We start from the raw sequence: 8,562 nt of genomic DNA on the forward strand, positions 1-8,562 counted from the left end.
TTGTAAAAGTTTATTTAAAAAGTTTTGTAAAAAATATTCTACATGCAATTTTTTTGAACAGTTGGTTGTAAAATTTTAAGAAAAGTTGTTTGCAAAATTTAAGATTGGAGTTTCATGAAATTTTTAAAAAGTTGTTCACTATATAGAATTTTATAGAAGTTGTTCCGTAGTTTTTCAAAAGTAAAATTTAGGTAGAGTTGTTCATATGTTTTTTGTAAGAAAGTTGTTCACACAAAAATAAATTTATTTTAGGGAATGTTTTTCAAATTTTTTAAAAGTTGTTGAAAAAATGTTGAAAAAGATTTAGAATAGTTGTTAATAAATTATGGGACAATTTCTTTATTCATGAGGGGAAAATGCGCTTAAACCTTTTTTATAGCGTCTTAGGTGATCCCTTAAGGTTTAAAAAAAGTACATTATTTATTTTAATAAAAATGCTCGGAATGAACTAACATGTTTTGCATAGAAAAAATAGACATGTTTGAATGAAATGAACAATTTTTTTGCCGATACTGGGTCTGTTTCCAGAAAATAATATGGCTGATTTAAGTACTGCTTACATGGAAAACCATAGCTTACATGGAAAACCATAGATATTGTTTTTTGTCGATGCTAGTTTCTCAAAATTCTGAGAGTGAAACACAACCATGTTCATCATTTTATACATAGTGCTGTAACTCCCATCGGAAACCTAACGGCGAACATGAAACACGAAAAAAGAAACCAGTTAATCCTAGTTCATATCATACTAGTTCGACTACGAAACCTAACGGCGGGTTCTCCTCTTCTTTGTGACATCGGCATTCATCTTCTCGAACTGGAACTTGTTCTGATTGAAGTTTCCTATCTTGTATGCAATGAGCTTACGGAATTGGGGAACGATTTCCTGGAAAAAAATTGCATGAGTTTTTTAGTTTGAAAATCATTATAAAAATAGTAACATAACTGAAAGAATGCAGTCTATGTGTGCAAAAAAGAAAGACTTGCAAAAAATTAACATAACAGGAAAAAAGAAGTACAAAAGCATGATGACATTTGAGACCAAAAAATTAACAGAACGTGGAAGAAGTATATCATGACATAACTCTCTCTGGAACAGTGATTGTATTGCACACAAAAGATTATAGATAATTTTAAAACAAAAAGGTAGTTTGTTACAGAGAGAGATGTGGTGGGTGTAGTATTTACTTGTTCAAACTCCTTCATGTCTTTTCCATTCCAACAATCCATGTATAGCATGCCATAGATAGCGCAGTCATGCCTGTCCATGTTTGCACAAAAAAACAGATGAATAAACAGAATTGTAAATTTGAAAAGATGTAGAAAAGGCTCAAAACGATAATCTCACAAGTTAGGTTGTTTGGGATAGTTTTCAGGAGAAAACTTTACGAATTCTTCGAAACTGCAGTTGGATGCCTTGAATAGAGTGCTGAGGTTGGTAATCTATAATATAAGACATGAAGATAACTTCGAAGTTAGGTAGACCGAAAAAAGTAAATTTATACTTATTACAAACAGAGTTACTTCATGGCCAATGCGTCAAAAAAATACAAATTTCTTGAAAAAAAATATTTTTTACTTATAGTAAAACTAACCAGGTTTGTTGTGAGGATGTTGAGTTCATCAGCGTGGACGCTATTTGCTGAATCAAAGAAGTTGATTATTTCGAAAAGGTTGTTGACACAAAAGAACGTCCAATGGAATTAATTTACTCTAGGGAGAAAAAGCTGCAGAGGAAAAAACAGTAACCATCACAAAATAGAGGTGAAATAAAATGAAGGGATTAACAATCATGAAAACAGATCGAATACCAAGTCACATTTGTGCAGGTTGTTTCCTGTGTTGATTCTCTTGAATTCTCGAAGGCAAGACCTAGTGCCGAATTTTGCAGGCTCCACAAGCAATTTAGTCTGTAGAAAAGAAAGAGCAAAATTGTATTATCACATATGGAGTAAAAAGATGGAAAACCCTAGGTAGTCATGAATGACTGACATCACATATGGGGAGAAAAAAGATAAATGAAAGAAAAAGTTGAAGATAATTACTGTAAAGTGCGTTGAGAATGAGAATTTCGAAGGCTTCTTTGATTTCGGATTAGGGTTCACATTCTCATGGTTGAAAACTGCAATATAGGCATCCATGACTTCATCATTGACTTTGCCAATTGGTTTTAGAGCATTGCAGGACTTTTCATATGACACCGTTTGGTCGTTAAAATCTAGAACTGTGGGACGGCAAGGACCAAATGATAAAAATGGAGATAGATAATTTGCATCAGTACCAAAAGTGGTGAAATGCACAAAACGAAGAACTTGATTAATTACGAATGTATACAATAAACTTACTTGTCTTTGAAGAACTTGTAGTTTAGGTACTTTAGGTAGAAGTTGTCAATAGCTGGTTCTAGATTCAGTGTTGATAATGGAGATGCAGGGGACAACATTTTTGCTTTTCTTTTCTTCCTATTTCTTTTCTCGATGGTACTACGACCAGATAGAACATTTGGAGGATTTGTCTCATTAACATCAGAGGGCATCGACCCTACATCTAGAAAAACAAAAAAGGAAACATGGAGAATTGGTATGAGTGTTTGCCTTAAAAAGTAAAAAGAGGAGACATGGTTCGTGTAGCAGGAAGGAGAAAAGGTCCTGAAATGGAGAAGATACCATTTCCCGAAGTAGTACCATCAACATAGCTCATAGCAAGGGTTATGTCGTGCTGAATATCAGGAACCACTCTCGTAGAAGAACAATCTTTGTATGGAAGTCTAAGTTGTGATTGTCCAATTGATTTGCCAACATCATTGTCATCTTCAAAAAAGAATTGCACTTGTATGGAAGATAATGTTGTTCTTGTTAATTTGCTGATCATGACTGACAGCAGTCGTTGCCTGGTATCGCACAAGAGCACTGTCATTGTTGTGGCTATTGCTACTGCGAGTAACATGAGTTTTTGCTTCATCATTACACTGGGAGGACACATTTTGTGCACAAGGAGTCACACTTATGCTCATATCTGCCAACACTTTAGATACTTGTTCTTCATGTACTTTCTTCAACAAATCATCGTGTTTGGTAACCATCATTGATAACATTCCCTAGTTTTGGTGGTAGAAAAGAAGAAAAAATGTTGTTAGGTATATATCAAGGGAAAAAAAGGAGGATGGACAAAAACAGTTAAGAACTATTGCGACCACCTGACTGTTATTGGCCACTGTTGACTGAGTTGTTGTTGTCCCTTGGTATTAGCTGATAATAACAGGAGGGGCGGGAGTATTTGCCATCATAGGATTGGTGCTTGGAATGATAGAAGACACATTGCTTGCCAACTCTGCACGCATTCGAGACATGTGTTCCTCATGAGTTTTTCTCCATAGCTCATCATGTTTGGCAACCACCTTTGATATTACTTGCACTACCTATATTTATTATTGACCAAAAACATAAGGTTATGAGCAAAAGATCTTGCAGAAAAAGAAAAAAATGAATAAAAATGAACAAATAAAACAGATTCAAACATACTTCAGGTTGGTTGGATGATTTTAACACATCATCTTGCGGTGGTCCTGTGGGCAATGTTCCTTGTGGGGCGTTGAAACCTGTATCCTCAACCAATGCTAGTGGACGAGCTCCATATGGTGTGGTGGAAATGTCTCGAAGCTCTTTAAAAGAATTGCATCAAAACTAAAATCTTCTCATACGAAGCAAACACTATTCATTGACATATGTAAAACAAAGTAAACAACAAATAAAAATCAAAGATATGTTCCATCCGAGAAAAGAAAAAAAACCATTTATCAAAACTTGAGCTGACTTAATTCTATTTAAAATTCTTGAGTTGTTGTTGGTCATCAAGATCATGATGTATTTTATAAAACGCTACCAAGCTTCATATCATCATGGTCTTATTCTTACAAAATTGTAACCGGGATCCTCCTAGTTGTTAACATCACCTTTCTATCAGTAGAAAACTGAAAAAATCATCTACCATATGCTATTTTGAGTTTTATTTATTCCTTTAACAAATTTTGATCGTGAAGAAAATATGCCCTAGAGGCAATAATAAGGTTGCTATTTTATATTTCCTTATATCATGATAAATGTTTATTATTCATGCTAGAATTGTATTAACCGGAAACTTGATACATGTGTGGATATGTAGACAAAACACAGTGTCCCTAGTAAGCCTCTACTAGACTAGCTCGTTAATCAAAGATGGTTAAGTTTCCTAACCATAGACATGTGTTGTCATTTGATGAACGGGATCACATCATTAGGAGAATGATGTGATGGACAAGACCCATCCGTTAGCTTAGCATTATGATCGTTAAGTTTTATTGCTATTGCTTTATTCATGACTTATACATATTCCTTTGACTATGAGATTATGCAACTCCCGGATACTGGAGGAATACCTTGTGTGCTATCAAACGTCACAACGTAAATGGGTGATTATAAAGATGCTCTACAGGTATCTCCGAAGGTATTTGTTGGGTTGGCATAGATCGAGATTAAGATTTGTCACTCCGAGTATCGGAGAGGTATCTCTGGGCCCTCTCGATAATGCACATCATAATAAGCCTTGCAAGCAATGTAACTAATGAGTTAGTTACAGGATGATGCATTATGGAACGAGTAAATAGAGACTTTGCCGTAACGAGTTTGAACTAGGTATGAAGATACCGACGATCGAATCTCGGGCAAGTAACATACTAATGACAAAGGGAATAACGTATGTTGTCGTAATGGTTCGACCGATAAATCGTAGAATATGTGGGAACCAATATGAGCATCCAGGTTCCGCTGTTGGTTATTGACCGGAGAGGTGTCTCAGTCATGTCTACATAGTTCTCGAACCCGTAGGGTCCGCACGCTTAACGTTCGATGACGATTTGTATTATATGAGTTATGTGATTTGGTGACCGAATGCTGTTCGGAGTCCCAGATGAGATCACGGACATGACGAGGAGTCTCGAAATGGCCGAGAGGTAAATATTCATATATAGGACGATAGTATTCGGACACCGGAAGTGTTCTGGGGTTACCAGGTACGTATCGGGTCACCGGAAGGGGTTCCGGGCTACCCCCGGCAAACTATATGGGCCTTATGGGCCAAGAGGAGAAACACACCAGCCACAAAGGGGCTGGTGCACCCCTCCCATATGGGCTGGCCAAATTGGAGAAGGAAAGGGGAAGGAGGAAAGGAAAAGGGGAATAGGATTCCCCCTTCCCCCTCTTCCCTTCCTACTCCGAATAGGAATAGGAAAGGGAGGGGGGCGAATTGGGAGGTGCCCAAGTAGGATTCCTCCTACTCGGGGCGCCCCCTTGGCTGCCTCTCCTCCCCTCCAACCTATATATATGAGGGGGGGGCACCGCTAGAACACACAACAAACATTGTTAGCCGTGTGCGGCGCCCCCTTCCATAGTTTACGCCTCCGGTCATATTCACGTAGTGCTTAGGCGAAGCCCTGCACGGATCACTTCACCATCACCGTCACCACGCCGTCGTGCTGACGAAACTCTCCCTCGACACTTTGCTGGATCAAGAGTTCGAGGGACGTCATCGAGCTGAACGTGTGCAGAACTCGGAGGTGACGTACGTTCGGTGCTTGATCGGTCGGAACGAGAAGAAGTTCGATTACATCAACCGCGTTGTCAAACTCTTCCGCTTTCGGTCTACAAGGGTACGTGGACACACTCTCCCCCTCTTGATGCTATGCATCTCCTAGATAGATCTTGCGTGAGCGTAGGAATTTTTTTGAAATTGCATGCTACGTTCCCCAACAGATCGCACTTAAAAGATGAAAATGGATTGCATAATAACACGGGATCAAACAATCCAAAACATCCACTTTTAGAAATTAAAAAAATATACTTCACCAAATGCAGAACAAAAAAAATGATTTGTGTATGCATTTTTCTGTGAGAGCTAAATAAATTGAGCATGAAGTGCAAAATTCGAACATGAGTGACCAGAATAACTCCATATAGAAAGCTGAGAATAAGCATAACATGACAGACCACTACTTCAGAGGTAGAAACCCTAGCATAGAAAAAGTGGCTCACTACTTGACGAAGAAGCTTTAACCACATAAACTGGGCAGTTAACTAATAGGAGCATTAATATTTTCACAAAAAACAGTGCTGACAATGGAAGATTTTATTTTTTGAAACAACGCTAAAATGACGAATTTGTTCGCGGGAAGTTGTTCACAAAATCATGAAAAAAAAGAAGTACTCTAACATATATGTGGATCCACACTTACAGGCAGTGCTCCATAGGCTACTGGTTTGTTAGTTGTCCTTTTGAAATCAACATTAGCTGCGTGAAGTAAATTATCATTCTGCACATGAACCATTCTGGGGACATTGTAGTTAATGCTCCTAAATGGCCTTGCAGAAGTAAGATCCAGAAAATCCATATATATATGATCTGCATAAGACGAAAATGTGATCAAAACAAAATGAATGAAGAATACAATAGTGGAGAAAAAAAAACAAAAATGATACAAAAAAAACAAATAGAAAAAATAACTTACAGCAAGCATGGGCAGGCAGCCGCCAACCCAGATAGGATCTTTCAAATCAACTGAGACTCTGTTAAAAATATTTTCGTGAAAGCTTTCGATCTCTTCACTCGGGTGATTGATGCAAATATGTTGCCAAATCATACTTATGCAACTGTGAAATGTCATGCAGACCGTACAGAAGCTTCCAGTTCACGTAGTTGCCAGTGATTGGACAGAGAACTGTTGAGACGAACAGAAACAACAAACTGCAAATAAAACCTTCCTCAGCTTCATCATTCTTCATCATGTTGACAATGTTTTCTATTGGAATGTTCCTACTTCCAAATTTATATTTATCACTGAGTGCCTTAACTTTTGCTACTACAGCAGGATCATTGCTCTCGGTAGGAAAAGGTTCAGAACCAGATTGAATTCCAAAAACCTGAATGGCCATTTCCCTTCGGATATGAATAACTTTGTTCTTGTGCTTGAAGACATCATTTGAGCGAGTATGGTCGGCAAGCCATTGCATGAATCCGATGGGGACAATGAGATGCCTATTGATGAGCAACAGATTATCCAGATCATGTTTCGAAACATATCCTTTTTGCTTATCAGTTAAATTTGAAATGGCTTTGTTCCATCTGAGGGTCGAGAACCTATGCTTTATAGTCCCACGGTGTTTCAGAGTTTCAGACATGGTTACTAGACAGGGAGCTATGTGGAACAAACCAAAAAAAAGGATGATAAGATTAAAAATGATGAACCGAAAAACTAACTAAGATAAAAAATTACTTAGGTTGTTCCATTGTGAGGGAAGAGGGGGGGGGACACGAAATATTTTCATGTAAAAAAGCATATCATAAATCATGATATAAACTGCTGTTTTTGCGTGTGAGGACAAGATGGATATGAAAAGCATTAACACGTGGTGTTGCTCATAGCACTACTTTTGTTAACAAAAAAAATGATAACACAGCAACCTATTGTAAAAAATTAATGACATTGATTCAGACTGTAATCTGTTCAGTGCTTTCATACCTAAAATGCAATGCAAATAAGAAACATAACAACTTAAGAATAGGTTTAACAAATAATGAGATAAACACTAACAACCACATAAAAGGCCAGCAATGTGCTGTACACTCCTTATTAGGGGGGGGGGGACCTATCTAAACAAAAATCTATGCCCAAACCCTAGTTAATTCCAAGCAAACCACATCAGGACGCCATGAAAAAATGGACAAACCTAATGAAAATCTATGAAGAAATCCTAGCTAAAATCGGAGCAAACAACACCAGCACTCCATGAAACAAAATTGAAACCCTAGCTATGAATCTAGGGCGGAACCCTGGCGAAATCTAGGGCGGAACCCTGGCGAAATCGGAGCAAACTATACCAGCACACCTTGAATTAGAAACCCTGGCACAAAACTATGGTGAAACCCTAGCGAAAGTCCATGGCGGAACCCTAACTAAACGAAGCAAATGACATCAGCTGGCCATGATCTACAAAAAATCCTACCATAAGACAATGGCGAGACCCTTGAAAATCCTATCGCGTCTCTACACAAATCCCTGCCCGGCGGAGGGAACAATGCACATCCGAGAAGAAGAAAAGGAGAGACAGAGCTCAAACCTCGGGGAAGAACGCCGGGCGGAGGGAGGAACTCTGTCCGCTGTCGATCTAGAAACTGCCGTGCGGAACGAGAAGGAGAAAGAAGGCGGAGATGGGGAAAAGAAGGCGAAGAAGAAGAAACGGAGAAGGAGAAAACAAAGACCGAAACAGAGGAGGGGAAAAAGAAGTGGGCCGGCCCGATAACAGAATGCCAGACGCGGCGCGGGGGGGGGGGGGGGGGGGGGGTGTACGCGCCGTATCCGGGTTAGCATCGCCCCGGGTCCAGGCCATATGGCGTGATGCAACTGCACAATCCAGGCCCGTTCCAGGCCCTTCCGCGGTACTATAGGCCGCAACGGCCTGGTCGGCCAAGCCCACGTCCGCGTCGGACCAGATTCGGTCTTGGTGCTGCTCATGCTACGGAACGGAACAGACC

General features: G+C 39.1%; 2 long non-coding RNA genes across 2 annotated transcripts; both read right to left on the reverse strand.

Moving 5' to 3' along the window:
* Nucleotides 1-762: 762 nt before the first annotated feature.
* On the reverse strand, nucleotides 763-1,830 carry LOC123049494 (uncharacterized). The gene is made up of 5 exons (XR_006423591.1): nucleotides 1,812-1,830; nucleotides 1,596-1,727; nucleotides 1,349-1,443; nucleotides 1,189-1,261; nucleotides 763-886 (listed from the first exon to the last, which is right to left on the reverse strand). It is a non-coding gene; the product is annotated as an uncharacterized lncRNA (long non-coding RNA).
* Nucleotides 1,831-2,771: 941 nt separating this feature from the next.
* LOC123049495 (uncharacterized) lies at nucleotides 2,772-6,370 on the reverse strand. The gene is made up of 4 exons (XR_006423592.1): nucleotides 6,266-6,370; nucleotides 3,522-3,661; nucleotides 3,197-3,418; nucleotides 2,772-3,097 (listed from the first exon to the last, which is right to left on the reverse strand). It is a non-coding gene; the product is annotated as an uncharacterized lncRNA (long non-coding RNA).
* Nucleotides 6,371-8,562: the final 2,192 nt, after the last annotated feature.

Source organism: Triticum aestivum, chromosome 2D, assembly GCF_018294505.1.
Source record: "Triticum aestivum cultivar Chinese Spring chromosome 2D, IWGSC CS RefSeq v2.1, whole genome shotgun sequence".
NCBI lineage: Eukaryota > Viridiplantae > Streptophyta > Magnoliopsida > Poales > Poaceae > Triticum > Triticum aestivum.